We start from the raw sequence: 12,950 nt of genomic DNA, 5'->3' as shown, positions 1-12,950 counted from the left end.
TTGATTTACTGTTCATGGCACAGTAATTTACTGTGACATGAATAATGATTCTTTGGATTCTCTTTTAGGTATAGAGGATTAGATTGTCACTCGTCAGTGTATAGTTTGTTTACGTAGTGAATGACCATAATCCTTGTACATCAAGCTCATCATTTGTTTCGGGATAGAGTCCAAATAAGGTCCATATTTAAACAAAACCGCCATAATCCGAGATGAGCTGCAGGAGTGTCTGTAGGTTATCGACACCATCAATGAAGTACTATTCCTAGCATGCGAGCCAGCGGTTCGGACAGTCCAAGTGCTAAACAGGTGGGCAATTTGGTAAATTGCCCCCAACTTAGTGGCTTAGAACCACCTGCCGCATGCAGGTAGTTCTGAGGGGATGTATAGTTTCGTCAGTCTTCACGCTTCGGTGGACAAAAGGGATTGTCTTGTGTTAATTGGAGCTCTAACTAGAGAGCCAGTAAAAACGTTCTGTGGAAAAATATACTAGTGAAAACACTCACCTATTCATCGATGTTAAGCATGTACCTACACACATTATATTGAGAGGGAGAGGGATGCATACTCATTTATACATTAAACTATATTAGCAGCTTATAAGCTCATTGAGTGCACTGTTGGTTGCAGTAGTATTGTGCAGACTCAACACTACTGTAGATGGAGCATAATTTCTTCAAGGCTAGTTCTCTGTTCAATGGGCAATTCGATATTTCTATAAAGTATTTCTCCTCTACGTTTAATACAATGATATTCTTATTTATTTTCTATTCTATTTCTTTCTACATATATGGTTTGTTCTGATTTGGTATATCCTCACATATGGATATGTTATTATCTGTATTTTTTGTACAATCTTGAAGAAATTAACAATATTCAAAGTTATATTTTCTGTTTCAGGATTTTGTTATGGTGTCTTTACCCCTAAAAAGTGGACAAGTTTTGAATGCTAGATAACGCAGATCAGTTCTTCAAACATTGGCAGCAACATATGAAGACTTTGTTCACAACTAAGGGGCTATCAGCAATGATACTGTCAGAATGCCCACAATCAGATGAATGATCCTAATGGTGCAAAGAAAGTTGCACAGTCGACGGAGAAGGATCAAATAGCCAGAGGATGCATTTTGTTGGCTATGTCAAATGTGCTCTTCGATGTCTATTGTTGGTCACTGTAAAGGTTCTATGGGATGAATTGGAAAGAAAAATACAATACTAAGTAAATCGGTCTTGAAAAGACTCTATGGGATAAATCAGAAAGAAAAATACAATACTGAGGACCTCGGTCTTGAAAAGCATTATGCGTCCAAATTTTTAAAATTTTACAGGATCGAGGTTAAATCTGTGGCAGAACAAGCATATGAACTTCTGTTCATTCTTCATGCTCTGTGAGAAGTTGAAATATAGCTTCGTGAAAAAGTTTCAAGTCATGGCAATCATCAAAAAGTTATCTCATTCATGGGAAAGCTTTGGTATGTTTCTGTTGTGCGCAGTGGAAATTTCGGCAGAGTTTTTGGTGCACAATAAGAGAGAAAGATCAATAAGAATTCCCGTCTCACCAAGAAGACAAGAATCTGAAGCAAATATCTCACCAAAGTGAGATATCGGCTCTTCCTCTCATCAGTTCTAGGACTGACTTGTCGAGGGATCCTAAAACTATTACAATGGTCACAAACTCAAACAAACCAATTTTACATGGTTCGGCAAACTGCCTACGTCTACGGGACAAGGAGGGGGGATCTACTATTAGAGAGAAAATACAATAGGGTTACAATCTCATAAACTAAACCCTCAAACTAACTCTCTAATCTCTCACAAAACAACCACCAAATAGGATTTTTTTTCTCCTCTGCACGAAGCCCAAGAAAAAATCCACAACTGCCTTTTGCACGCCGTCCAAGCCTCTGCCTTTTTCACCTCTGCAGCCGCCCTTTGCACGCTATTCCACCCCTCAAATTTGCACTAAAAACCTAGGCTAAAAAACAATGTTCCTATTTATAGCCTATTGGTTAATCGGGTGGGCCTTTGCCTGGGTCTATCACGAGATGCTACTCATGTGGCCCCCACACGCTTTGAAACCGTGTGCTCTGCTGATGTTCGTTCACCTGTGAAGAGCAATCACGTGGGTGTGGCCCACCACACATCCCGTTCGTTCACAATTCTCCACCTCGGTGAAGTTTTCGAAAACTGAGCCGACACCAACCAAAACAAATGTCTTACTTGTTGTGTTCAGTACGAAGTGAAACAATTCACGACAACGGACTCAATCCATAACAAGTCAAGACCCAAATGAGAATGCAAACACTCTCCAAATATCGGTATCAACTCACCAAATCAATCTCACCCCTATCAAAATCCAACCCGGCTGCATCATAAAGACTGCCTACGTATCCTCTTGCCCAATGAATCAAGCTGAACGTAGTTCACCCAAATGGCCGCTAACGACCTCAATCCAATAGAAGAGTTCGCAACCCTTCTCCAATATCATCATCAAGTCTGCGACTGATAGCACCTCCAATGGCCTCAAATACCTCCACCTGAGGTGAACTAATGGTCATATCCAAACTACATCTATCAGCTGCACTCGAATCAAAACCCAACTCATCATCCGCATCCGAATCCAAATGACTCCCACGCTGTGTCACCTCAGCTGGAATCCCAACCAATGCAGACTGACCTGGAGTATGTGGCAAAATCCCCACCCAATGTGGAGTAGCATCAATCTCCACCCGCTGCGATACCTCTAAGGTCTGTCCAAAACTCTCCACCTGCTGAGAGTCAATTGGCTTCCTCATCGAAGCCTCAACCAAAGTGACACTACCAGACCTATCTTCCAATGGAGTTTTACCTCCTATCACAGCACTTGACAACTCTTTAATAGGATGACCCAAATATGTCGAAGCCTCAGTCCAGAAACTCTTCTGTAGACCATTGCTTGACAACAAACACCGATCCTCCTCCAGCAAGGCACGGTTCTCCAAATTTGTCACCCTATCTAGTTGTCCCAAGATTTTCTTTCCAACGAAGTGTCTCGAAATGCCGTGAGCTCGGCTCCAATGCAGAAACAGGTCCATCTTGTACCTCCCACCAGAATGAAGTATCTTCACCTTTCTGTCTATCACACACTTCTTCAAACTGTTAGAGACTACTAGGACTTTATCCATCGGGGATTTGGTTGCAACCCAAACACGCCTAGAACAGCCACCAACAAAGAAAACCAAACGCCTATTACCTCCCAATGATGCCCCCTTGGAAGGCCCCCAAACATCCACGTGAACTCCTTCAGAACGACCCTTAACTCGGTGAATAGAGGTGTCAAACTTCACCTCGGTCTTCTTGCTCACATCAACATATTCACTGGACTTTAAATTGCAGGTCTTCACACCCTCTTTCAATCTATGTGAGGAATCAATACTAGAATGGCCAAGCCCCAAATGCCGCAGTCTAGTCAAATCAATAGAAGTCGCTAGCTCTCCACCTGCCTCTATACCTCCAGTCAAGTAATACATGTTATTCCTCCTGACACCCTTCATCACAATTCGAGAGTCTTTCACAATCTTGAGAACCATGTCCTCAATTCGAACATTCAGATCCTCTCCAACCAAAGCTCGAGAACCATGTCCTCAATTCGAACATTCAGATCCTCTCCAACCAAAGCTCCAATCGAGATCAAGTTCTTCCTCAAAGAAGGAACATATCTCACAAAGCTCCAATCGAGATCAAGTTCTTCCTCAAAGAAGGAACATATCTCACATCATTTAACTCCCTAACAGTGTCGTCAAACATCTTTATACGAATTCTTCCTATCCCAAGGATCTGGCATGCATGGTTATCAGCCATGTATACCACACCACTATCCACCAGCTTCTCAAAACTGAAGAACCATTCCCTTCTAGGGCACACATGATAGGTCGCACCACTATCCAACATCCATTCAGATTCCTCCGAATAGCTATCTGTAGGACTGATAGAAAGCGAATAAATAGAAGAGTCAGAATTATTACCATCCGATACGATGTTTGCTTCTGATGATGGTTGCTTCCCTTTTCCCTTATGCTTATTCTTCATCCATTCGTCGAGCTTTGGACAGTCTTTCTTCCAATGACCAGTCTCCTTGCACCAAACACACTGATCTTTTCCAATTGTAGGATGCCCTACTCTAGACTGTGACTTCCAATTCTTCCGGTTCGGATTCTTCCCTCTTGCGACCAACGCCTCTACTACCGACTCGGTCGAAGTCTCCTTATCCTTCTTTCGAAGCTGATAATTTACCAGTGCAGCAGCAACCTCACTATACGAAAGAGATGCCTTCCCATTAATCAGAGTAAGGACGAAGGTCACATATTCCTCGTCGGGCAAGGAACTCAATAACAGCAACGCCTTGTCCTCATCTTCAATCTTGACATCCACATTCGCCAAATCCGTAAGAAGTTTTGTGTAGTGGTTCATGTGATCTCTAATGGAGGTTCCCTTCTTCAACTGGAAACGATAAAGTCTCCTCTTCAAATGCAAGCGATTTTCCACACTCTTGGTCAAATACTTGCTTTCGAGAATCTCCCAAATCTTCTTCGCAGAAGTCTCATTCATCACATCATATTTTAGATCTTGAGTCAAACAAGACCTAATCACACCACACGCCGTTCGATTTATCTTCTTCCAAACCTTCTCTTCAATCTCATCTGGCTTGCCATCTAACTCTAAGGTATCCTCCAAATTCTGCGCGTTCAGCGCATCAAAAACCTCGCATCTCCATAATCCAAAATTGTTTGTACCATTAAACTTTTCCATATCTATCTTCATAGAGTGGATATTCAAACTCTAAATGGTCTTCGCGTCAGAAGCACCACCCTCGACACCCGAAGCACCTTCTTTCCCCGACATCCTTTCTCAACGCACCAACAAACGAAGAATAGATCCAAAACTAAAAAGATAGAGTCTTTACCAAAAAGATCCCACATTTATCACCAAATAAAGCCCTAGACAAGCTTCCAAAGCGATCTACTCCTCCAAATAGCCCAAGCGTAGCTCGTGCTCTGATACCACTTGTTGTGCGCAGTGAAAATTTCGACAGAGTTTCTGGTGCACAATAAGAGAGAAAGATCAATAAGAATTCCCGTCTCACCAAGGAGACAAGAATCTGAAGCAAATATCTCAACAAAGTGAGATATCAGCTCTTCCTCTCATCAGTTCTAGGACTGACTTGTCGAGGGATCCTAAAACTATTACAATGGTCACAAACTCAAACAAACCAATTTTACATGGTTCGGCAAACTGCCTACGTCCACGGGGCAAGGAGGGGGGATCTACTATTAGAGAGAAAATACAATAGGTTTACAATCTCACAAACTAAACCCTCAAACTAACTCTCTAATCTCTCACAAAACAGCCACCAAATAGGATTTTTTTCTCCTCTGCACGAAGCCCAAGAAAAAATCCACAACTGTCTTTTGCACGCCGTCCAAGCCTCTGCCTTTTTCACCTCTGCAGCCACCCTTTGCAAGCTATTCCACCCCTCAAATTTGCACTAAAAACCTAGGCTAAAAAACAATGTTCCTATTTATAGCCTATTGGTTAATCGGGTGGGCCTTTGCCTGGGTCTATCACGAGATGCTACTCATGTGGCCCCTACACGCTTTGAAACCGTGTGCTCTGCTGATGTTCGTTCACCTGTGAAGAGAAATCACGTGGGTGTGGCCCACCACACATCCCATTCGTTCATAGTTTCAAGCTTTAAAAGGAAATGATAAATCTCAAATGACTTGATGATTGCCATAGCTATAGAGGAAGTACATAAGAACCAAAAACATATTGTGCTTGTTGAGCATCAACCTAAAATAAATGTTATAACTTTTGGAAAAAAAGTTTAAGAACAAACCTAATGGTAAACTTGATGACAAATGAAAGCCATGGCTAAGATCCAAAAGACACCAAAAGCAAGCAAACCATGTTGGCATTGTGGACAAGTTGGACATTGGATTAAAGCTTGTCCTACAAAAATGCTAAAGTCAATCTAGGGTTCACTAGCCAGCCTCAGGTTAACATAGTTATGACTAAGCTCGTTAGATCTATTGAAGATTTGTTTCTGTTAACCCTAAATTAGTATATATTTATGAACTCAATTAGTGGTTGGTAGACACTAGTGCAAATATATATATTTGAGTTGATAGCATGCCATTTATGTCGTACCAAAAATACCATGAAGCTGGAGAACAAATCTGCATCCAAGTTATTATAATATGGACAAGTGGACCTGAAGTTCCCTTCAGTGTGAGTTTTTTCATTACATAGGGTGCATCACGTTCCTGGTGTTTGATGCAACATAATTAGTGATTCATGCTTAGTTAGGGAGGGTTATGAATTTTCTTTTAAATGCAATAAAGTAATTATGTTGCATTCTAGATATTTTATTTTTAAGGGTTATGATTTTGATGGAATGTGTGAGGTTAGACCAAAACCTATTTTAAATTCTAAATTGAATAAAACTTCTATTCATAATTATCCTGTTAGTAACAATAATAAATCATCTGATATTTAGCATAAACCCTTGGTCATGTTAACTTTAGTTTTACAAAAAGAATGATGTATCGTAATTTGATTCCTAAACACTCTATAGATCACAATAAAAATGTTAAGTATGTGTAACAACTAAAGAAATGAGGAAACCCTTTCATTCTATTGATAGCAATTCAGAATTGCTTGATTTGGTTCACACTAATATTTGTGAATTTAATGGTGTTTTGACTTAATATATGAAGAAATATTTTATCACCTTTATAGATGACTATAGCAAATATTATTATGATTCTTCTTTACCACGAAAGATGAGGCTCGAGAAAATATATTATTTTTTAAGAATGAAGCTGAAATCTCATTTTTTTTAGGTTTTCACCGATTTGTTCCTTTATTTGGTTTTGCCTATATGTCCTTTCGGATTTTCCTATAGCAAAGAGATTCTCATTTTTGCCTATCAGGGTATACTGCAAGTGAGATTCTGGACATTTTTGCCCTAGGGTCCTTTTAGATTTTTAGCTGGTCCGTTGATGGCTCATTTTTTACCTGTGGTTTTTTTGTAAATGATAGAACCACGTCCTCAATCTTTTTTTATTGTTAATTTGGGGTGGATACCAACCTCCAACGGCGGAGGAGCTCCGACGAGCTCCAGAATGACGCAGGCGAGCTCGAGCCCCGCGTGCGAGCGCCTCCCCCGAGCTCTGCGTTCGAACCCACCCGCTTGAGCTCTGCGTTCGAACCTCCCCCTCTTAGCTTTGCGTTCGAACCCCTTTTACCTCTGCGTTTGTTCGACCTCGGTGTTTTCTTCGACCTCTGCGTTCGCCTGACTTTGGCGTCTGCGGACCGCTGGCGACAGGCTGTCGCCAGCCCAACCACATCGCCTATAAAACCCCTATCGCCTAGGGTTTCGCCGTGAGCAGTGCTTCTCCCCTTTCCTTCGATTTTTCTCTCTGGCGGCGGCGGCGATCTGCCCTAAAATCGCAGCAGCGATTTTCCCCTTTTAATCTCAGCTTTCAACAGTGCTTGAAAGGAGATTTAAGAAGAGAGAGAGAGAGGGGGGGGATTTAAGATTAAAGAGAGAGAGAGAGAGAGAGAGAGAGAGAGAGAGAGAGAGAGAGAGAGATCATTAAAGAAGGGATGTTTTATATTGTGGGGTTATTCATTTATTCTTAAGTGAGAATTAAAAGGGGTTTATACCCTTTAATTATTAACACTGTAGCTACAATGTTTATTTGAGAAATCTTAGTTTTGGGATTTGCTCTTGAATTGTAATTTCTTGTTTGATTAATAAGAAATTATCTGTGTGGCTCCCGAGGACGTAGGTGTTGGCCTTCTTGTTTTGATGATGTTTAACAAACAATTTACCACTAATGTTGTTTGTCTAGTATTTGTGTTTTCGTATTTATTGTAGAGTAGGTTTATATCATGTGTGTTAATTCTATAAGCTCAAACATACACACACATATATATTTGTGATTTTCGTAACTATAAGTGTTTTTATGCAAAATAAGTTTTGGACTATATTTACATCATAAACAACTTTTATTATGTCCATATAAATATTCCATAAGTTTTCAAAACTTGTTTTGAGTCAAAAATAACAATCACATGTTTTTCATATATACGTCTTTTAGTGCTTTTGCAGAATACAGTGTTTTTCACAAATTATAAATGCAAATTGAGAAATTCTTTTTCTAACATGTTTGTTTTCATGTTTACAAACATTTCTCAAAGTTTCATCAAGTTTGGAATTGATTTGTTATGTTTAATGGAATTTACAAAATCATAATTTTTATTCGTGCATGTTCGTGCATGTTTTACAAAATAGATGAGTTTTCATAAATGAAAAATGATATTCAAGAAATTCTTTATTTTACATGTTTATCTACATGTTTAGAAACTTCCCTCAAACTTTTACTATTTTTGAAGTTGATTTACTGTGCCTAATTGATTTTACAAAATCGTGTATCACAGCAGATTTTCAGAAACTGTATTTTTGTGTTCAAACATTTATTTATCTCACCTGGGAAAAGAGTTTTCATAAATTCTTTCTCTTACATATTATTCTACATGTCTAGAACATTCCCACAAAATTTCATAATTTTTGGAGTTCATTTACTATTTTAAATTGATTTTACAAAACAGCTACATACTGCTACAGTAATCCGGTCGACCGGACCGGTCGACCGGAAATGTCTCTGGACGTTGGTTACTGTAGCTAACGGCTATAATTCCCAGATTTTGATATATCCGTTTTTTTATCTTTTTGCTTGGTTTTCTTGGGTTTTTGGGCTTGTTTCATGAGCCTATATATACCCCATGCCCTCATACTTCTAAGGGCACTCAAGAAATGTTTTAATTTTAAACAAGGGTTTTAAAAAGGGTTTAAGCTTGTTTTAAGTGTGTTTAAGGGTTTGTTTTTGTTTGTGAAGAAGTTTTCACAAGTGGAGGAGATCATCTTCTTGTTTGGGCTCCAATCTCCATCTCTCCATCTTGTCTTCCATTGAGAAGTTTTCTAAACTCTACTCTAGCTTTCATTTGTTATTTGTCAATTATCATTTCTATTAAAGCTAGTTTTATATTGAGTTTAGATTTGATTTTATTTTACTCATTGTTACACACACCCACATTGAGCTTTTAGTATTTACATACATAGTATAGTTGGGTGGTGAGAGATTGTAACTTTGAGTTGTGCTTATTTGAGTTCTCATCTATTGTAGAGAACAAATTTATATTTATTACATTGAGAGTGTTGTGAAGTTTTCGGTGAATTAAAAAACCATATTGTGAGGGTGGAGTGTAGCCACATTGTGAGAGAGTGTGTGGAGATCTCCTCGAGGTGAGGAGCGGAGACGTAGGTCGTGGGGACCAAACTCCGTGAGAGAAATTGTGAGGTGTAAACGTTATTCGGGTGAGCGTAGAAAACCCGATTGTGATAGTGGATTCTCCCCGGCACTTGTGCTTATTGTTCATATCATTCTTGTCGCCATTATCTATTGTTCACATTGTCCACTATCTTGTTTATCTTGTTTATGTTTATATCGCCCTTAGTTTATATATCCTTGCATATATATTTCATCATATAGGATATATCACTTTGTGTATATTGCTTATTCTTGCTTATAACTCTTGTATATCTATCTTGCAAGAATACAACTTGTTAATTAATTTTAATTGGCATTTAAATCGGATTAGATTAGCATAAGACCCTAATCACCCCCCCTCTAGGGTCTAACAATTGGTATCAGAGCTTGGTGCTCTTTGATTTAAGGTCTAATCGCCTTGAGTTAAAGATCCAAGTTAGCTTATTGTGCTAATCTAATTTTGAGCTTTATTTGTATCTTGCTTGCCTTTTATATTATGGATATGCATGGTTTAGGTTATGCCATTAATTTGCATCTTGCTTGCATATTTTTACAAATTATGAATATGAATGATGCATCTTGTTTAGGCTATGATTCTAGTGTTGCTCCTAAATTCAATGCTTTCCCCTATGCTCAATGGTGTTTTAGATTCAAATTATTTGTTCAATCTAAAAATATCGATTTATGGGAAATCATTGATTGTGCTTATATTGTGCCCACGTTGGAGAAATCCAAGTGGAGCAAACATGATAAAAAGATGTTTATTATGAACAAGCTTATGTTAGAATTTTTATTAAATGCATTTGATTCATTTATGTCTAACAAGCTTGATTCTTTTGATAGCGCTTATACATTATGGAAATTCATAGAAGCGCATCAAGGAGACTTGGAGGCGATCCGACAAGCTTTGGAGGATCCCGCTTCAAGTTCATATGGAGCTTCATGCACACGTGCACTAGGCGATAGCCCTAGTGAGGTTTGCGAGTTCGAAACCACTAATGATTTATCTAGTGATGAACTTGCTTGTGCATATGATAGATTAATGCATGCCTACACTAATTTGCATAAAGATTTTATTGATTTAAAAAGCAAGCATGATAATTTAGAATCCAATCATGAGGAGCTAGTGTCAAAATTGGATGTCATTGCAAAAGAAAATACCATGCTTAAAGAAAACAATGACATGTTAATTTTGGAAAATGAAAAATTAAGTGTTCTATATGCGGCGTCAAGGTCATTTAGCTAAGTTTTGCTATGATGCACACAAACATAAGAATTCTAATGCTCCTTGTGCATCTCATATAGCTTCATCATCTTGTACACTTACACATTCACATGCTCATTTTTACAAAGTTCATCATAAGCATGCTAGTGTGTTCAAGTGTGATCATTGTGGTCGTTTTGGTCATTTGGCCGAATATTGTTTTGATTTGAAAAATAAATCTCATTTGCCAAATGTATCTAGTAGACCACATGTTTTTAAATGTGATGTTTGTGGTAGGGTTGGACATCTTGCTAAATTTTGTTTTGATTTGCAAAATACTCCAAATTTGCAATTTGCTCCAAAAAGACCACATTTGTTTAATGATGGTTCTCATTTGCAAAATAATTTTAAAAGAAAATCTTTATTTGCAAATGATTCCCGTGCACGAGCTAATGGTCCGCAAAAACAAATGGATCTCTTTTCTTGCACGTATTATAATCGGAAGGGTCATTTGAGTGATTATTGCTTTGACCGTGTTAGTGCACTAAATACACCCAAATAGGTTCATAACCCAAGGGCTTTGAGCTTAAATGATAGGGGTCATGTCCCTAAATCTCTTGGTACCAAGATTTCTTGGGTACCAAAACAAATTTGATTTCTAAACCAAGAATTTTAATGTTTTTATCTTTCTTTTTCTTGGTTTTGAAAATTATGCTTTAAAATCTTTTGGTTATGAAAACAATTTTTCTTGTATCAAATTTTTTATTTTCATGATTATTATTTTTTTGATGAGAGGACTATGTTTATATAACCCTCCGGATTTATTGGGTGTTTATTCTCAAATCTTGTTTATCAGGTGCTAAAATATTTATATGGGTTAATACTAGCTCAATAGCTAGATATAGTTGCCTCTCTTGATTTTTTTGAATCAATGATGATTTGGTCTTACATTTTTGGATTTAAACTTTGATTTATGATTTCTCTTAGTTGATTTGTTTTCATTTGAAAACTATTTGCATGATTCTCATGTTTCTCTTCTTTTGATTTCATAAATCTACCTTTACAAACGTTTTTATGTTCTCAATGTCTTTTTGTATGTGAGTGATATGTAGCATATTCATGTATGCTTGCTCACATGTTTTGCCTTGATCTTCATTGCATATATTTTATATGGCATTTTGATAGGGGGAGCAATCCCTATACTTACTTCATACTCACCCATGCTTATTTGTAGGGGGAGCTTTCGCTCTCTTAATTCTTTTGTCCCCTTTTTGATGTTGTCAAGGGGGAGAAATATTATGAGTATATTCTTTCATGATTATATGCATGATATATTATATTTTGTATATTCATTTCCTTTCATGCATATATCCTTTTTGTAAATTGTTTGTCATCATCAAAAAAGGGGAGATTGTTGGCCTTCTTGTTTTGATGATGATTTACAAACAATTTACTACTAATGTTGTTTGTCTAGTGTTTGTGTATTCCTATGTATTGTAGACAAACAACATTGTTAGAGGATGGATGGATTGCACCTCAACGATGATATCCAAAGGAGGTTGGCGGAATGTCGGGTTGAAGCCTATACAATTCAAGTTAAAGATCAAGTTCAAGCTTCATCCGCAACGTATACCAAGTCAAGCTTAATGGAAGATCAAGATTGCTTGGGTAATGTAGTTTAGGATTTATATTATGTGTGTTAAGTACTCTAAGCTCAATTATCTATACACACACATTTTATTGGTTTCCTTGTATATATATGTAGTCACATATATATACAACACAAGTTTTAGTTTTCATGTTTATAAATATGAAATTACATGTTTCATATTTATTATTGTGATTTGGTTTATCTACATAGATATGAAACAAATATATTTTCATATACATACTCATAGGTTTCATTTTCTATTGTATTTGTGAAAATATTGTATTCTTAGTTTATAGACTTCAATATCAGTTTATACATGTTTTACTAAGTCTATAAAAACATTTCACAAAGTTTCAAAAGTTGGTTTATGTCAAAACATCAAAATTCAAGTATCTCATATTTTCATGTTTTGGACTATTTTGTAAAATGATGATATTTTTCATTTGGGAAGTCCTTTTTGATAACCAGTCATTGTAGCATGTTTATTATCATGTCTACAATCATTCCCCAAAGTTTTACATTTTTTGGAATTTATTTGATATTTTTAAACAGTGTTTTAAAATCAGCGTTGTTTCCTGAAATGTCAGTTTTCGGTCGACCGGTACGGTCGACCGGTCAATTGACCATTCGTCAGTATTTTTCCAGAGAGTCGTCGGTCGACCGGTCCGGTCGACCGAGAGCTCAAATCGGTCGACCGACAGAATTTCCGGTCGACCGACAA

This window comes from Asparagus officinalis, chromosome 1 (genome assembly GCF_001876935.1).
Source record: "Asparagus officinalis chromosome 1, Aspof.V1, whole genome shotgun sequence".
In the NCBI taxonomy this organism is placed as follows: Eukaryota; Viridiplantae; Streptophyta; class Magnoliopsida; order Asparagales; family Asparagaceae; genus Asparagus; species Asparagus officinalis.
This window is presented reverse-complemented; position numbering follows the sequence as displayed.